General features: G+C 36.3%; 1 long non-coding RNA gene across 1 annotated transcript; it reads right to left on the bottom strand.

Moving 5' to 3' along the window:
* Positions 1-2281: 2281 nt before the first annotated feature.
* Positions 2282-7193, bottom strand: LOC106035603 (uncharacterized). The gene is made up of 3 exons (XR_001206876.3): positions 7032-7193; positions 4562-4773; positions 2282-2747 (listed from the first exon to the last, which is right to left on the bottom strand). It is a non-coding gene; the product is annotated as an uncharacterized lncRNA (long non-coding RNA).
* Between the last annotated feature and the right edge of the window lie 2594 nt (positions 7194-9787).

Below are 9787 nucleotides of genomic sequence, written 5' to 3'. Positions count from 1 at the left end.
ATCTGTATTGCCATAGCCCTGAGCCTACCAGTACTCCTACAGCAAACTTTGCAGTTGTGGTGGCTTACAGCTGATCTCTGCAAATCCACGCAAGGTGAACGCTTGGTATTGTCAAACCTCATTGCAGGATCCTTTATTTATTCCACTTTTGCTCTTCTCTGTTACTTTCATTTTTCTTTCAAAATGAGCTAAAGCTACAGGTTTTGATAATAAGAAATAAGAAATGTTTCTCCTCACTGAAAGAAATGTCACTATTAATACTTCTTACTGTAAATTTCTGAGATTTAGGTTTTGGTAATGGAAAAGGGGAAGGAAGTTTGAGATTATCCTGCTATGGCATTTTAATAATTGACAGTTACACTTCATTTTTAACATCATTTTTTTATATATATAAATATCCAAGGTTGGCATGTCTGCATGGATGTTACATTAACGTAAAGTGGCCCACATTTCTAAGTGCTTGGTAGAAATTTTGTTTCATGTGTCTGTGTATAAATTCATAAAAGCAACATAGTTTGACTAATGTCACTTATTAATGTCAATTACAGATGCAGAGCCTGCTTGATGATACAGAGAGTTATCTTGGTCATAGAAAAAAATATGCAAGTCATAGGGCAACAACTCTCTTCAAATCTTTTTTGGTAATTCTTTCTACTTCTTCCCCTATATTTTCCACTGTAACTAAGTAATAAACATTCACCAAAAGCAATCATTCATAAACATTCATTATTTTACCATAGCAACAACAACAAAAGTGAAGTAAAGTAGGTTCTTCTCATACGAGCAAGTTTTAGGTATGCCTATATGCTTCATACACCTCAACATTATTACTGAAGAAATTTAACTAAGTATGGTTGTCCTTAAACTTTTGCAGTACTTTATGTCTACTGTGTTCTTTATGGTAGTGATAATTAACAGGAAGACAGTACTTATGAGGATCTTGCTGTAGAACTCTGCATATAACAACAGAGAATAAAACATAAAAACACATTGAGCATATTTGTAGCAAAACCAGTAATTTGGATTTTCAAGTGCATTTGCTATCAGGCAACAAATTAAAATCTACTGATGTGATCTCTCATTCACAGCCTGCCTGACCAGCATGACACAATTGTTGTCATCCCTGCTCCATGGCTGGGTCTGAGTTGCGAGCTGGATGAACTCCTGCCTGGAATCACTGTAGCCCCAAGAGCTGGGTGTCTCTCCCAATATCACCTACTGCCTGGTCCAGGAGACACTTGCTGCTTAGGTGCATGGCTCTATAGAAAACCTGGTGCTGACAATGCGATGGCTGTAGTTGCTGGTGGGAGGTGGACAGCATGCCCAGATGATTTCTTTGGAGGAGTCACCCGCCCAGGGCTAAAGCAAGGGTGTGGGGATATAGTAAATAAGCGAGTATATGAAAAGGAGAGAAAGAACACCAAGTCATCTCACAAGGAAATTATAAGGCTTATAAACAGGGGTCATATGGCACTTGAATAAACTGGAAGAAGTAAAGTCCTCTTCCTCTGCATGACCTCTTCCTGTAAGACATGGAGGTTACTTTGTGACTATGATTTTGGAGAACACATGAAGCACAGCATCATCTTTGATGTCTCACTTAAGAAAGTGTAACTTTCTTTCCTGTTTTTCAATGATTTTTATTTTTTTTTAAAGTGTGGCTTGTAAAATATCTTAAGATTCTTCAGAATAAAATTGAGAATGTATATGAGATATCATTTCTATATGATCACTATAGTTATGCTTGCAGGGATTCTACACCGACTGATTCGTGTGTACTTGGACAGAAAAAAAATCACGGAGGTCAGTTTTAATACAGGTAGAGTAAAATTATATGCGTTTGATGGTTGATTTTGTATTTACTTGAGTAAATCAGGTTCCATTTTTACATGGAACAATGACAACTGTCAGTGAAAGAAACAAATATTCTTCTTGACTCAGAGTTGTTAAAAATCTAACCGTTTTTGCCCCCAACAGTTTTACAGGCAGTTCAAATTGCCTCATAAAAATGACGGTTTTCCTCACACACAAAATGCATTGTGTTGAAGCACTGAAAGCAAAGTTTCTACTAGGTAAAATGTATATCTAATTGGAACACTGTTCCTTCACAATTTTTTATTATAAAAAATTTGTGAGTAGTAATCAAGTAAGATCCACTTTTTAATTTTTTTTTCAGACTAAACTACATAAATTATTTGTCTTTAAAGCTTTAAAGTTTTTTGTTTTGTTTTGTTTTTTACTTCTATAATATTGTTAAATGTGAAAACAGCCTGAGCAAATATTAAACAATTTTATTTAATTTTCAGATGTCTCATTTTGGTAGAACAGTATACAAATAAAGACTGTTACTTTAGGGGAGATTTAGACATAAGCACCAGCGTTAATGGATTTCTTATGGTATACTCTTGCTTATATTCAGGAGGCATACATAGGCTGTGACATTTTCTAATGCCTTGCCATAGACATAGGAGAGACGCATAGATAAAACTTTTCGCAGTTCATTCTATTTATTTTTTTTTTTTGCATTCTAGTTATGGTAACTCACCAGAGTAAAAAGCATTTTTAGAAGCTGGTGTGTTAGTTGAGACATTGGGGTAGGATTAATATGTCCTATACAGCTGAGAGATTTTTCAATTTTTATTATTTTTATTATTATTTTAATTCCCTTAAAATGCCTTGGTGTGCTGGAGAGCTGTTCAATCCTGTCAGTTCTGCTGTCCATAGGGTTGGCTTCTTTCTTTCCATATCTAAGAAAAAAACTACAATTATGAACATGCATTTGCTCATACAAAGTATGTAGCTCCAAAACTAACACTTGACACTCACTCCAACCACACATATTTAACAAGAGTCAAATCCTTAAAATTGTGTCATATCCATTTTTGTATTCATCTTACTGTTAGTAGGACTAGTTGTAGCATTAATGGTCTCAGGGATTATTATTAACAATAATTATTATCACAATAGCTGTTGGTAGTCTAAGAATGCAAGATTCATGGGGAGAAATTTTATCTTTTTTATGAGCTAACTAATATGGTTGTGAAAAATCAACAAGAACACACAAGATTTTCTTAGACCTGAAACAGAAACAACAAACTTCAAAGTCAACCCGAGTTTACCTTGACCATGTTTTGTACCAGTACCTACATCCAGGCATAAGGAGGTCCATTGTGCAAAGCACTGAACAAACTGGAAACATGAGACAGCACCATCTCTGGTGAGTTCAGAAGCCAAACATGGAGCAGAGGAAGAGCAGGAGGGCAAGCAGGCACACACACAGGTGAAATATAACAGCTCCATAACAGAGCCAGGGTGGAACTCATACCTCCTCAAACATTTGAAACTCGGACGGCAGTTCCTCCCCTATAACCCTCAACACAATAGACTTGCATGTATGGAGGTCAAGGTGGACCCTACATATGTCATTATATTATATACTGTTCTGCATATTCCAAATACATCTGTGACTCGAAATTACTCCCCTGCAAAGTCATGGAAACAAAGCAAGCCCTATGCAAAATAAAGAACCGATGGGATGAAGCCCTTAATCTGGAACCCCTCATTTTTACTTTCTTTGTAAGCACGTATCATAGTTCTGAAAGATACTCCGCCAACATTTTTACTTGTTGATTATTTATAGATCATTTAAAATTAGCAATTTGCTGGACTTGATATATCAGAAAGTAGGTTAAAAAATAATGTAATCATCTAATTTCCTTTTTCCCCATCTTCTGATAGAAATATTTCTTTATTTTTTTTCTCCATTTACAGGTGCAGAATTAAAGAACGTGTTCACTCACTATATTATTGATGCACTTAAGTGGAGTGTTCCAAAGCATATAATTACTGTGTAGGCTTATGGCCCTGAAGTAGATTGGGATAGTGGTGCTGCATATCCATGATTTGAAGGACATACAGTGATGATTATAGAGGCAGTACTCTACATCCATTCCAGCCTTTTTGTGTTTAGCTGGTTGCCATGGCAAATAATTGGATAGAATTTAAGCCACTTTCTTCCAAGTGGGAAATTCATAATTTTACCCTTCACCTAATTTTGAACATACTTTTAAAGAATCTTAAAGTTTCTGCAGGAATGGTATACAGTCTTGGTGGGGAAAAAAAAAAAAAAAAAGATTTCTACAGAAGGAAAAAAAACTTCATTTGGAGTTTTTTTGTTTGTTTGTTGTTTTTAATTCTAAAGAATCAGATTTTTAAACAAATGATAGAGCAAAATGTAAACCTAAGGAAAGTTCAGAAATACTTGACTCCAGAGATAGGATATCTGAAACTGAGTGATCAAATCTAGTTTGCTCTAGCAGCTGATATCAATTAGAAACAGAGATTTAAATTTACCCAGTCCAATTTTCCAAATTTATGTAGCCCAACTCTTTTTTAAGCTTTGAAAACACATATTAGATTTTGTTACAGTTCATGGTAATCATATATAACTTCCTGTTTTTTGTTTGTTTGTTTGTTCCTGGAGACATGGATAAAATTTTGAAAAGAGACTGTATGATTTAAGTATATATTTCACAACAGTTCCCCGTATATGTAGTCCTACCTCACTTAGGGTTTTATTATGTTGTAGACTGAGCTTCTCAACTGTAAAACCTCAGCAAGCATTGCAGAACACATGGCAATCAAGGAAATTCAAAGTTCCTCTACTCCATTTAAAACAAATGGTGATCCCTGAAGGAAGACGGAATACAAGTAATAGGTCTCTTCCTGGTAAATTACTTCTGCGACCAGCAGGAGCTGTCGTTGTCTTCTTGCCTTTAAAAAAAAAAAAAAAAAAAAGGAAAAAAAAAAGCAGGGTTTTGACAGGGCAAAGGTGTGTCCATGTCACTGTAACACAGAGAGGAAGAATATGGAAGAAATGGATTCATTCCATTTTCCTTAAGCATTTAATTTGTGCCTACTTTTAAAGAAGTAGCACTCCTAAAAGAAGTGGGATATAAGGAGGAAGATTTCTTAGATTCACTTAGAGAGTGTCATATCTGCCTACATTTTTGATGCTTAAAATAGATGGACAGGATAGCTCCATAACCCTTCAGAAAGACACCCACATCTTCATGGGTTAGATAGGGAACTTCAGCTCTTCTTTGCTTCACTGTATGCTTAAACTTTATGCACAAGCGTTTTCCTTAGTGAGCATTGAGTGAGTTGGGCTGTGATTGTGCTTGTGATGTGTGAGCCAGGACAGCATGTCTGACCTTTTGGTCTTATTAAATTGTATCACCTTTCATAATAATAACTTTTTGACTTGTCTTCATAAAAATTAGAAAATTGATTTCATGCTTTTGATTTGTACTGGTACATTTCATACTTCCTAACAAACTACATGGTTTTGTAACTGCTTCAACAGCAGTATTAAATCCAAGAGTAAACTTTGATACAGACACTGTCTGGTCAGTTTAGGAATTAAGTCAATTGAACCATTTAGGCCAGTTCTGATCCATTAGACTTTTTCTTACTCTATCTTTTCACAGTTTACATGCTGCACAGTCACTGTTTTAATGTTTTAAACTCATTCCCAGCTTTTTTTTTTTTTTTGGCTCACCAATACTGAGTCATAAAATCACAGAATATCCTGAGCTGGAACGACCCACAAGGATTATTAAGTCCCACTCTGGCTGCACACAGGACCACCCAAAAATCAGACCAAGTGTCTGAGAGCGTCATCCAAACACTCCGACAGGCTTGGGACCATAAGCACTTATTTCCCTGGGGAGCCTGTCCCAGTGCCCGACCACCCTCTGGGTGCAGAACCTTTCCCTAACCCCCAGCCTGACCCTCCCCTGTCCCAGCCCCATGCCGTTCCGTCGGGTTCTGTCGCTGTCCCCAGAGAGCAGAGCTCAGCGCCTGCCCCTCCGCTCCCCTCGTGAGGGAGCTGCAGGCCGCCATGAGGCCTCCCCTCAGCCTGCTCTGCTCTGGGCTGAACAAGCCAAGGGCCTTCAGCTGCTCCTAAAATAGCTTCCCCCCTAGACCCTTCATGATTTGAACACCTACATCAGGTTAGAAAAAGAGATAGTTCTATATCAATAACTATTCCAAACATGTTTTCAAACCTTTTTTCCTTCTCTCTTTTTATTTCAGACTTTTGCAATATAAATATATATATATATTTCTGATGGGCTTTATCCTCTATTGAAAGACTCAACATTAAATCACTGAGTTATTGTTACTAGTGTTTTACTATTTACAAGTAGTAAAGATCAAGCATAATTTGGAACTCAGTAATCTGGACACAATACGTATTTTAGTAATAAATTATATATCTTTCAATTATGACCTGCCTAAAATATAAGATAAGGAGTTAGTTCTCCAGCTGACTTGTGAAGTAGTCAGCTCTGAAACATCTTCTATAAGTCTCAGGTATTTAGTAGAGTCAACTCACAATTTTCCATTCTTTTACCTAGCCTAGAGTACATAGCAACAAATCTTTTGCACTTTGTCTTTGATCGGGCCACTTCATTGTTTTTATATTTGGTATATGGAGAAACCAAAAGAGGAAAAAGGGATTTTCTTTTGGCCTCTGAGTAAAACAATTCAAGAACATCTTTTTTACTGTGTTTAGAATTAGAAAATACATCACTGCCTGTCTAGAACTGTATTACAATTCCAGTGGTGCAGAGACCATTAGCAGCCTCTTTTTGTTGAGCAAGAGAACTACATCTTGTAATGAGATGTTGTGTCATCTTTAACCATGTATTGAAACAGTTGGAAAATAAATTAAAGTTAACCGTAGTTTTATTACTCAGAGACAATGGTAGCGGATGGATATTACCTTAGGTGAACAAGGTCACTGATACTCTTCCTGAACAAATGTGGAAACAACAGAAAGTGCATTATTCTAGTATAACTGACTAACTAAATAATCTTCAAGGAGTCAGTATGTGCAAGGACAAACATTCTTTATATCAGATTTTAGATACTGTAAAAGAAGGAAGACTAATATATTGAAAACTGAAAGCATAAACAGGATAAGAGAAAAAAAAAAGAAAATATAAATACCGTTACTAGTAACATACCAGGCTCTTCTGTGAATGAGAAGAAACAAGTCATGGGATGGATAAGACAACTAAACCAGCAGTGCCTCATCGTATTATGCATCTATCTCTTTCTCTTGAATGGGTTAGGAAAGGTCATTTAATTTCTTACCTCTTGAGCCAGCTTCTGCATTGAGCACTGCCACAGATTAAGACAAAGTGGTAAAAGAGGGCAGCTGTGTTGGTACCACAGAAAAACAATCTAAATGTTCCCACTATTTTCAGTTCAGGCATAACAAGCAAATAGTTGCAATTAGCAATGTTCAGAACAAGGGAAAAATCTGGCAGAACAGGAACAAGGGGCTCACCTTGGCAAATAGGTGTATGTAGATGAAAGAGAAATTGGAAAAAATAAAATAAAAGAGCTACTGATACATGGTATATACGTAAATTCTACCTTAGGGACAGCTTCAGAATTAAATGGTAAACTGGATGTAGACAGGAAGAGGAATTGCTGAGGGAGTCACTGAGCTTCCCCTGTCAAAGAGTACCAAAAAAAATGATGACATCTGGTCAAACTGACATCTTAGGTCAGCAAAGTGTTTTATTCCATATGCCCCAGCAAACAATGCCTTCACTGATTGGAAACAGCTCTCATTCCTCCCCACCCACACCCACTTCAGTACTGGCCAAATAGCTTGCTGCAGCTCCTTGGATTCCTTCCCATTTTAGGGCCAGATAGACCTCACCTACATCATCAGCTGTTTATAAAAGAACTGGTGTGATATTCCAGTCCTTTAGTACCCAAATCAGTTACTGATTACCTGAATTTCCAGGTATCTTGTTTTTAAGTTGTGTTCACCAGGATTGTTGTGTCAGAGCTTGTGAGAGTGGGAAATACTGACCACAGTATCTGCTTTGCAGTGAAGAGAAAAGTTAGGTACATGTACCATGTCTTTGGCATGAACACAGCTGCCCTCTTTTGCCACTTTGTCTAAATCTGTGGCAGTGCTCAATGCAGAAGCTGACTCATGAGGTAAGAAATTAAATGACTATTCCCATCCTGCTCAAGAGAAAGAGAGAAATGCATAATATGATGAGGAACGGGTGGTTTAGTTGACTTACCCAACTTTAATGTGGATTTAAAGTTTCAACCTTACAAGTTTGAAATGACCAGTTTGACATCATTTACTGTCCCTATTTTAATCAGGATTTCTTCAAAGTAGATGGATTACTTAATTAACAGTTGCATTATAAATTAGTCCCCCAGGATCACAGACAACCATTACAAACTCTTCCTTTTCTTCAGAAGTAATTATGAACATGTGTGAGCTGTAAGTTCTCAGTAGTCTCAGTAGTACTTAGTATCTAGTACTGGTTTACCATTAGATTTGCTGATTTTATTTATTTATTTATAATAAAATCTTGCTTCAAAATAAGAGGATACATACCTTTACACAGTAAAATGAGGTTTTATGACGTTTAGTTGATTTAAAAATCTTACTGTTATGTTGAGCCATAGTTGGGTGGTCAGGGACCCTATGACAAAATCCTAGGTAGGCACCACACAGCAAAGCCAGTATCTCAGGGCTCAGCATAGAACAGTGGGAAATGGCTTTTCTTGGACTGGGCTCTGTGGCAAGAAAAAGATACAATCTAAGAGTCACAAATGAAGTTACCAGCTTTGCTGAAACATGAGCTGGAAGTCCTTGTGCAATTTATAAATCTGAATTAATCCAAGGAGCATGTTTTGCTTCAGAAATGTTTTGTTTCTGTGGCTTTGGATTTTACTTTCTCACAAATTCACGTAGATTGAGAACTCTGCTATTTAGCCTCTGCAAATGTAAGGGAGATATTTTTATTAGTCTCTAAGAAGTGCTCACAGAGATAGTCCCTGAGAAATATTGTCTCCTGAGCTTCCTCCTGGGTAGTATAATGTCCATCATCCCTTGCTTCAGCCTCTGTTCATAGGCAAAATATCTACAGCAAATTTGTGCTTGCTGCCTGCCAGTAAATACTGAGAAATCATTGCTAAAAGGGATTACATTGGTATTGAGCCAGTTATTTATACTATCTTCTTGGCATGAAGTAGGCTGAGAGAAGTGAATATATATTTTTTAAATTACAAATTACAAATTTGCAAAGTACTTAAGGATCCTTTAAATTATTCCGTAATGTACTAGAAGATATGCAAATGAACTTACTGCAGTCTGATGCTAAATAAAACACTACATATGTACATGAATGAAGTGACATAATTTTCAATATAGAAAATCTATTTAATTTCAGTTCAGATAAATATTATTAATTCACAGATTCCAAAAGACAAATAATTAGGCCAATTTCATAAAATTAAAGAAGATATTCCTTTGTTCTTGTTATTGTTTTGCTGGGGAAGTTTTCCTCCTTAGCAAATCATTAAACATTTATTTTAAAGTGCTGATACCTGTGCTAATTAGCCAGCAATAGTGAATCATGAATAGGGAAATTAGTGACGAAAACCAACTTCAAAATAGCTATGAATTCTTTGCTGGATTCCTTTTTTTATTAACTTTAAACTACAGGATTTTTTGGCTTCTTTGAGATAAATGCAAAGAAGCAGGATCATGAATTTTGTACACAGTTTCTACACATTGTTGTAGTCATGCTTTATTGTGATGATTCACAGGGTTCAAGTTAATTACTTTGAAGACACCATTATTTATGGAATTCCTAACCAGTTAAGTTCAAATCTAGAAATGATTAAGAAATGGCAAGGTTGTTGAAGTTTGCAATCTGATGACATAGCAAGAAAACGA

The sequence above is a fragment of the Anser cygnoides genome, chromosome Z (genome assembly GCF_040182565.1).
Source record: "Anser cygnoides isolate HZ-2024a breed goose chromosome Z, Taihu_goose_T2T_genome, whole genome shotgun sequence".
Classification (NCBI taxonomy): domain Eukaryota; kingdom Metazoa; phylum Chordata; class Aves; order Anseriformes; family Anatidae; genus Anser; species Anser cygnoides.
The sequence above is the reverse complement of the archived record's forward strand: the minus strand, read 5'-3'. Positions and strand labels throughout refer to the sequence as shown.